This window comes from Asterias rubens, chromosome 17 (genome assembly GCF_902459465.1).
Source record: "Asterias rubens chromosome 17, eAstRub1.3, whole genome shotgun sequence".
Lineage (NCBI taxonomy): Eukaryota > Metazoa > Echinodermata > Asteroidea > Forcipulatida > Asteriidae > Asterias > Asterias rubens.
Genome location: NC_047078.1, coordinates 8,950,469 through 8,959,886, shown reverse-complemented (window position 1 = coordinate 8,959,886; position 9,418 = coordinate 8,950,469).

Below are 9,418 nucleotides of genomic sequence, written 5' to 3'. Positions count from 1 at the left end.
CTAAAACTGAGAAATGTGGATGCAGGGACATGCAAGGTTGACTCAGGTACAAACCGCGTCTCTCTAGCATTTTTAGTTCCGGAATGATTCAAGAGCATAGCTGACAGTTTTTATAAGTCCGGGCTTTTTTTTCAATGAATATATTTTTTCCCATTTATTACCACGCGCCGTGTAAATCATGCATTAAATTCACCGAATTTTGGGGTGTGTGTCGGGTCTACTCCCTGACCTCTAGCCTCGCTTTGAAAATGCCCACAACACTAAGTTTGATACGAGAAGAAAGCCCTTGATCATATCTATCCAATGGTGTAAAACTTGTTTAGATTGAGCAAGTATTTGGGTCGAATTTACCAGTTGTAACCTGTGTTTTTTTCTGTGCACAAAAATCCCATAGGTAGGCTTGTTGAGTTAGCTTCGGAGCACAGCTGCCTACTTGTCATTTTCGTTATCAAGAAGTCCGGAAGCCGCCCTAAAACTTTAAAATTCGGATGCAGGGACATGCAAGGATGACTCAGGTACAAACCGCGTCTCTCTAGCATTTTTAGTTCCGGAATGATTCAAGAGCATAGCTGACAGTTTTTATAAGTCCGGGCTTTTTTTTTCAATGAATATATTTTTTCCCATTTATCACCACGCGCCGTGTAAATCATGCATTCAATTCACCGAATTTTGGGGTGTGTGTCGGGTCTACTCCCTGACCTCTAGCCTCGCTTTGAAAATGCCCACAACACTAAGTTTAATACGAGAAGAAAGCCCGTGATCATATCTATCCAATGGTGTAAAACTTGTTTAGATTGAGCAAGTATTTGGGGTCGAATTTACCAGTTGTAACCTGTGTTTTTTTCTGTGCACAAAAATCCCCTAGGTAGGCTTGTTGAGTTAGCTTCGGAGCACAGCTGCCTACTTGTCATTTTCGTTATCAAGAAGTCCGGAAGCCGCCCTAAAACTTAGAAATTCGGATGCAGGGACATGCAAGGATGACTCAGGTACAAACCGCGTCTCTCTAGCATTTTTAGTTCCGGAATGATTCAAGAGCATAGCTGACAGTTTTTATAAGTCCGGGCTTTTTTTTTCAATGAATATATTTTTTCCCATTTATCACCACGCGCCGTGTAAATCATGCATTCAATTCACCGAATTTTGGGGTGTGTGTCGGGTCTACTCCCTGACCTCTAGCCTCGCTTTGAAAATGCCCACAACACTAAGTTTAATACGAGAAGAAAGCCCTTGATCATATCTATCCAATGGTGTAAAACTTGTTTAGATTGAGCAAGTATTTGGGGTCGAATTGACCAGTTGTAACTTGTGTTCTATTCTGGGCTCAAAAATCCCCTAGGTAGGCTTGTTGAGTTAGCTTCGGAGCACAGCCGCCTACTTGTCATTTTCGTTATCAAGAAGTCCGGAAGCCACCCTAAAACTTTAAAATTCGGATGCAGGGACAATGCAAGGATGATTCAGGTACAAACCGCGTCTCTCTAGCATTTTTAGTTCCGGAATGATTCAAGAGCATAGCTGACAGTTTTTATAAGTCCGGGCTTTTTTTTTCAATGAATATATTTTTTCCCATTTATCACCACGCGCCGTGTAAATCATGCATTCAATTCACCGAATTTTGGGGTGTGTGTCGGGTCTACTCCCTGACCTCTAGCCTCGCTTTGAAAATGCCCACAACACTAAGTTTAATACGAGAAGAAAGCCCTTGATCATATCTATCCAATGGTGTAAAACTTGTTTAGATTGAGCAAGTATTTGGGGTCGAATTGACCAGTTGTAACTTGTGTTTTATTCTGTGCACAAAAATCCCCTAGGTAGGCTTGTTGAGTTAGCTTCGGAGCACAGCTGCCTACTTGTCATTTTCGTTATCAAGAAGTCCGGAAGCCGCCCTAAAACTTAAAATTCGGATGCAGGGACATGCAAGGATGACTCGGGTACAAACCGCGTCTCTCTAGCATTTTTAGTTCCGGAATGATTCAAGAGCATAGCTGACAGTTTTTATAAGTCCGGGCTTTTTTTTCAATGAATATATTTTTTCCCATTTATTACCACGCGCCGTGTAAATCATGCATTAAATTCACCGAATTTTGGGGTGTGTGTCGGGTCTACTCCCTGACCTCTAGCCTCGCTTTGAAAATGCCCACAACACTAAGTTTGATACAAAAAGAAAGCCCTTGATCATATCTATCCAATGGTGTAAAACTTGTTTAGATTGAGCAAGTATTTGGGGTCGAATTGACCAGTTGTAGTACACATTTCCCGCGGTTCGTAGTATAGCGGGAAATAATTGTCTTATAGGAATTCGAGTAATGCATTGTGCATATCAGGTGGGCATTAGGTAATAGGGGTGAAGAGGGAGGTTTAAAAGGAGATTACAAAGGGTATTGTAGTCAGTCTAGCAAGCACTTGCACAGCGTACTTCTCGTAAGTTGCTGTAGGGCGTCTACTCCGATCGACATGGAAGGTCAAATACTAGCCAACTACATCGACGAAAGAGTCAAGCAAGCTGTTGCCAGTTCACAAACTGCACTTTTAAGCAAGCCAAAAGAATAAAGAAATCCACAAGATTGTCATCATGGCCGGCTTCTCAGCCTGCTGGGAGGTCAGGCGCAAACACTCAACAAACGAGCGTGAGCAGCGTGACATCAGCCAAGAAACCGGGGCTCTGTTTCAACTGCGGCCAGCCAGGGTACTGGAAGTATTCGTGCCCACAGAGACGACAACTTCCAAGTGATAAGATAAGTGATAATATTTGTTCTATTATTGATCTCAGTTTTGACTGGAATCAGGAAACCGATTATGAACCATCGGTGTTAATCAAGGAAACAAAAGATGTACCAAATAAATCGTTTGTGTTAACAACAGTAGGTAGACTAAAGGCTTCCTTAAAACACTGGGAAGAAGCGAAAGTAAATGAATATATAAAGGCAGTTATTGTAGACGGGTATAGAATACCCTTTAGAACACTACCAGGTGTTTTTCATTTGAAAAACAATAGGTCGGCATTGGAGAACAAGTTATTCGTTGCAACAGAGATTGAAAAACTAAAAGAAAAAGGCTGTATTTCTGAAGTCTTATACAAACCAACATGTGTCAATCCCTTGACGGTTGCTTTCAGTAAGAATGGTAAGCCAAGACTAGTTTTGGATTGTAGAGATATCAACCCTCATTTGGCGCAGTTCAAGTTTAAGTATGAAGATGTTACCGTTGCAAAACAAATGTTTGTTACAGGGGATTACTTGTTTACTTTTGATCTCAAGTCCGCTTATCATCATATTGAAATTTTTGAGCAGCATAGACCATATCTCAGTTTTTCATTGGACAAAGAAGGTGTAACACATTACTATCAGTTCAATGTACTTCCTTTTGGATTGGCAACTGCACCGTTCATTTTCACTAAAATGATGAAAGTTTTTCTGACATTGTGGAGGTCTATAGAGGTCATAAGATTATCATGTTCATAGACGATGGGCTAGCGGGTAGTAGTACTTTAGAAGCAGGACTCATACTCAGTAACAAAGTGCAGAAATCATTGCAGGATTTGGGTTTCCTGATCTCACATGAAAAATGCGTCTGGGAACCTTCGCAAAGTGCACAATGGTTGGGTTGCAGCTGGCTCATGGCCTCGGGTTCATTACATGCTATACCAAATAGAATTGATAGAGTTGAAAAGATGCTTGAGTCAATTATTTATCAGATGGATTTGGATAAGTGTCATTTGATTCCAGCCAGAATTTTAGCTTCAGCAGTTGGTCAGATTATTTCTTTAACACATTCTATAGGAAGATTGGTAAGATTGCAAACTCGTGCTCTGTATCGTTGTATCGATACAAGGGCAAGCTGGAATGCCCCAGTAAAGATAGACCATGAGGCTTATGAGGAGATTCGATTTTGGAAGAAGGAGGTTAGAACCTTAAACGACAAAGGTTTAAGTATTGAAAGTAAAGTTGATCGTGTAATTGAAGCATATAGTGATGCATCCGCTATTGGATATGGCGGGTATGTTTCCCTTGGTGCGGGAGCCTTACTTGAAGGCACAGAAGTGGTTGGTTCATGGAACAAGGAAGAGGCTCAGCAAAGCTCCAGTTGGAGAGAAGCTGTAGCAGTAGAAAGAGTACTGAAATGTTAGAAAACAGGAAAGTTAAATGGTTTACCGATAATCAAAATGTGAAGAGAATAATCAATTCGGGTAGCAGACGATCTAATCTTCAGCAAATTGCATTAAATATCAATCGATTTTGTGAGCAGAAAAGTATAGTTATTGAACCTGAATGGATTAAAAGGAAATATAATGTACTGGCTGATACTCTCAGCAGAACAACCGACAGTGATGACTGGCAAATTCAGCCAGAAGTATTTGCTTATTGGGACATAGTTTGGGGTCCACACTCCATAGACAGGTTTGCATCAAATTTGAACTCACAGTGTAAGAAGTTTAACTCCAGGTGGTGGTGTCCTGGAACGGAAGGCGTAGATGCATTCACTAAGAATTGGTCAAACGAATGTAACTGGTTGGTACCGCCACCAAGATTCATTCTGAGAACACTGAAGAAAATGCAAAAGGACAAGGCAAAGGGGACTATTGTTGTTCCCCTATGGAGATCGTCTCCATTTTGGCCTTCGCTGGTCGCAGAACCAGAGGTTTTTCACAGTTTTGTAAAAGCTAAGGAAGTGTTACCTTGTTCAAATGTGATCCGCAAAGAATCCGGCAGTAATGGCATTTTTGCAGATAATCCATTGAAATTCAAATTAATCGCTTTGAAAATTGTATTCTGAATCAAATATAGCCAGTTGGCAAGGATATGATTCACACAATCCGAAACGGTACGTGATGAATACGAGACAAAGGAATAATATGTTTGTTTTCTTTACCAGGTATCCATCTGAGGAGCAGTGTAAGTGAGGCATTGGAGACAGCGGGAGTTAGTGAAGAAGGCGTCGCGGAGAAGATGTGCAGATACATGATGGCAGCCAGAAGCGACAGCACAGTTTGTAAATACTATAACAGTTTCAAGAGATGGCAACTATTTTGCAACCAGAACAATTTTTGTGACTTACCAGCAGGACCAACTCATGTCGCAGTGTTTTTGACAAAACTACTGGACACGGGGTCAACGCACCATATCATTTCGGCGGCCGTTTATGCCATCAAATGGGCCCATGAAATAAACGGCTTGGACGATCCCACTAATAACGCCTTCGTCAGGAATCTTCACGAAGCCGCAAAGCGGACTACAGGTCACAAAACTGTTAAAAAAGATGTAGTCACTGCCGACATGATAATAGATCTTTGTAACAATTTTGTAAATGGCAATGACGTAATTGTAATAAGAGATTTGTGTATGATAACTACAGCATTCGCAGGTTTTCTGAGATATGACGAATTAAGTTCCATTCGTTGTAAAGATTTAAACATCCAACCAGATTATTTTGTAATTTCCATACAGAAAAGTAAGACAGATCAGTACAGAACAGGTGATGAGGTTTCAATTGCAAAAGGTTCAAGTTCAGCGTGTCCATACAATATGCTGTTGAGATTTATGTCCGTTAATTGCGGGTGTAACTTCCAATTCGAACCATTTCCTGTTTAAACCAGCTTATAGAACCAAGAATGTTTGCAAGTTAATAACAAAAGATAAAAAGTTAAGCTATTCTAGAGCTAGGGAATGCATTCTTAAGATGTTAGGTTCAGTAGCACCTAACGGTAATTTCGGGGTACATTCCCTAAGATCCGGCGGGGCTACGACAGCGGCCAAAAAAGAAGTAGTGACCGTTGTCTCAGGCCGCATGGCCGATGGAGGAGAGAACAGAGTAAAGATGGGTATGTTGAAGACCCTATTGAAAAAAGGCTACAAGTAAGCAAAAGCCTTGGCCTGTAACTACAGAAAGAAGTTATAGAAGTTTCCATTAGCGGTTTCCATAATAATAAAAGTTGTTCGGCAAGAGACAGACAAAACGTTGTTAAATAATTCGTAGATATGGTTACGTAGTTCAAAGTCATCGGTATTTGTAAAGAAGCTTTGAGTCGCTCATCATAGGACTATGAGTAAAATAATTTAGTTGTTTCACTTTTCTTAACTGCTACACTCTTGCTTTGAAAAATTCTATTCAGGCGTCGCTCCTTGTGCTTCGCTAACGCCACAACTGTGTATGGGGAAGAGTTATTATTGTGTATTATGCAGTGAAGTGTAGATAAGACTACACATTTCCCGCGGTTCGTAGTATAGCGGGGAATAATTGTCTTATAGGAATTCGAGTAATGCATTGTGCATATCAGGTGGGCATTAGGTAATAGGGGTGAAGAGGGAGGTTTAAAAGGAGATTACAAAGGGTATTGTAGTCAGTCTAGCAAGCACTTTCACAGCGTACTTCTCGTTAAGTTAATTACTATGGAATAAGTAAGGTAATTTATTTAAATTTAATTTTGGCAGCCAAGGTGAGGTCCAACACCTTCACGGAGGGGGACTCCGAATGTCTTTGGGCACAGGTTTCCAGAGTAACTTCTCTGGTTTTTCCTGGAAGTCGTGTTCCCCCAATGATGTGTTTTTTAGTGCACAGTGCAAGGTGCAGGGTGCAAAATGTGCAAAATGTGCAGAGGGCAAAATGTGCAGGGTGCAAAGTGCAAAGAAGGTACAATGTCAGCTTAATGGTATGACGTAAAGTTAATATAATATTATAATACTTATGTTTTCTTATGTTTTCTTATATAATAAAAGAGTAGGCGTCGCTCCTTGTGCTTCGCTAACGCCACAACTGTGTATGGGGAAGAGTTATTATTGTGTATTATGCTATGAAGTGTAGATAAGACCTTGTGTTTTTTTCTGTGCACAAAAATCCCATAGGTAGGCTTGTTGAGTTAGCTTCGGAGCACAGCTGCCTACTTGTCATTTTCGTTATCAAGAAGTCCGGAAGCCGCCCTAAAACTTCGAAATTCGGATGCAGGGACATGCAAGGATGACTCAGGTACAAACCGCGTCTCTCTAGCATTTTTAGTTCCGGAATGATTCAAGAGCATAGCTGACAGTTTTTATAAGTCCGGGCTTTTTTTTCAATGAATATATTTTTTCCCATTTATCACCACGCGCCGTGTAAATCATGCATTCAATTCACCGAATTTTGGGGTGTGTGTCGGGTCTACTCCCTGACCTCTAGCCTCGCTTTGAAAATGCCCACAACACTAAGTTTGATACGAGAAGAAAGCCCTTGATCATGTCTATCCAATGGTGCTAAACTTGTTTAGATTGAGCAAGTATTTGGGGTCGAATTGACCAGTTGTAACTTGTGTTTTTTTCTGTGCACAAAAATCCCGCAGGTAGGCTTGTTGAGTTAGCTTCGGTGCACAGCTGCCTACTTGTCATTTTCGTTATCAAGAAGTCCGGAAGCCGCCCTAAAACTTTAAAATTCGGATGCAGGGACATACAAGGATGACTCAGGTACAAACCGCGTCTCTCTAGCATTTTTAGTTCCGGAATGATTCAAGAGCATAGCTGACAGTTTTTATAAGTCCGGGCTTTTTTTTCAATGAATATATTTTTTCCCACTTATCACCACGCGCCGTGTAAATCATGCACTCAATTCACCGAATTTTGGGGTGTGTGTCGGGTCTACTCCCTGACCTCTAGCCTCGCTTTGAAAATGCCCACAACACTAAGTTTGATACGAGAAGAAAGCCCTTGATCATATCTATCCAATGGTGTAAAACTTGTGTAGATTGAGCAAGTATTTGGGGTCGAATTGACCAGTTGTAACTTGTGTTTTTTTTTTCTGTGCACAAAAATCCCATAGGTAGGCTTGTTGAGTTAGTTTCGGAGCACAGCTGCCTACTTGTCATTTTCGTTATCAAGAAGTCCGGAAGCCGCCCTAAAACTTAGAAATTCGGATGCAGGGACATGCAAGGATGACTCAGGTACAAACCGCGTCTCTCTAGCATTTTTAGTTCCGGAATGATTCAAGAGCATAGCTGACAGTTTTTATAAGTCCGGGCTTTTTTTTTCAATGAATATATTTTTTCCCATTTATCACCACGCGCCGTGTAAATCATGCATTAAATTCACCGAATTTTGGGGTGTGTGTCGGGTCTACTCCCTGACCTCTAGCCTCACTTTGAAAATGCCCACAACACTAAGTTTAATACGAGAAGAAAGCCCTTGATCATATCTATCCAATGGTGTAAAACTTGTTTAGATTGAGCAAGTATTTGGGGTCGAATTGACCAGTTGTAACTTGTGTTTTTTTCTGTGCACAAAAATCCCATAGGTAGGCTTGTTGAGTTAGCTTCGGAGCACAGCCGCATACTTGTCATTTTCGTTATCAAGAAGTCCGGAAGCCGCCCTAAAACTTAGAAATTCGGATGCAGGGACATGCAAGGATGACTCAGGTACAAACCGCATCTCTCTAGCATTTTATCACCACGCGCCGTGTAAATCATGCATTAAATTCACCGAATTTCGGGGTGTGTGTCGGGTCTACTCCCTGACCTCTAGCCTCGCTTTGAAAATCCCCACAACACTAAGTTTGATACGAGAAGAAAGCCCTTGATCATATTTATCCAATGGTGTAAAACTTGTTTAGATTGAGCAAGTATTTGGGGTCGAACTGACCAGTTGTGACTTATGATTTTCTCTGTGTACACAAAATCCCATAGGGAGGCTTGTTGAGTTAGCTTCGGAGCACAGCCGCCTTCTTGTCATTTTCGTTATCAAGACGTATGGAATCCGCTCTAAAACTTTGCAATTCGGATGAAGTGATATGCCAGGATGACTCAGGTACAAACCGCGTCTCTCTAGCATTTTTAGTTCCAGAATGATTCAAGAGCATAGCTGGCAGTTTTTATAAGTCCGGGCTTTTTTTCAATGAATATATTTTTTCCCATTAATCACCACGCGCCGTGTAAATCATGCATTAAATTCCCCGAATTTTGGGGTGTGTGTCGGGTCCACTCCCTGACCTCTAGCCTCGCTTTGAAAATGCCCACAACACTAAGTTTGATACGAGAGGAAAGTCCCCTGCTCATGTCTATCCAATGGTGCTAAACTTGTTTATATTGACCAATAATATATTGTTTAGATTGAGCAATTATTTGGGGTCGAACTGACCAGTTGTAACTTGTGATTTTTTCTGTGCACAAAAACCCATAGGTAGGCTTGTTGAGTTAGCTTCGGAGCACAGCCGCCTACTTGTCATTTTCGTTATCAAGAAGTCCGGAAGCCGCCCTAAAACTTAGAAATTCGGATGCAGGGACATGGAAGGATGACTCAGGTACAAACCGCATCTCTCTAGTATTTTATCACCACGCGCCGTGTAAATCATGCATTAAATTCACCGAATTTTGGGGTGTGTGTCGGGTCTAGTCCCTGACCTCTAGCCTCGCTTTGAAAATACCCACAACACTAAGTTTGATACGAGAAGAAAGCCCTTGATCATA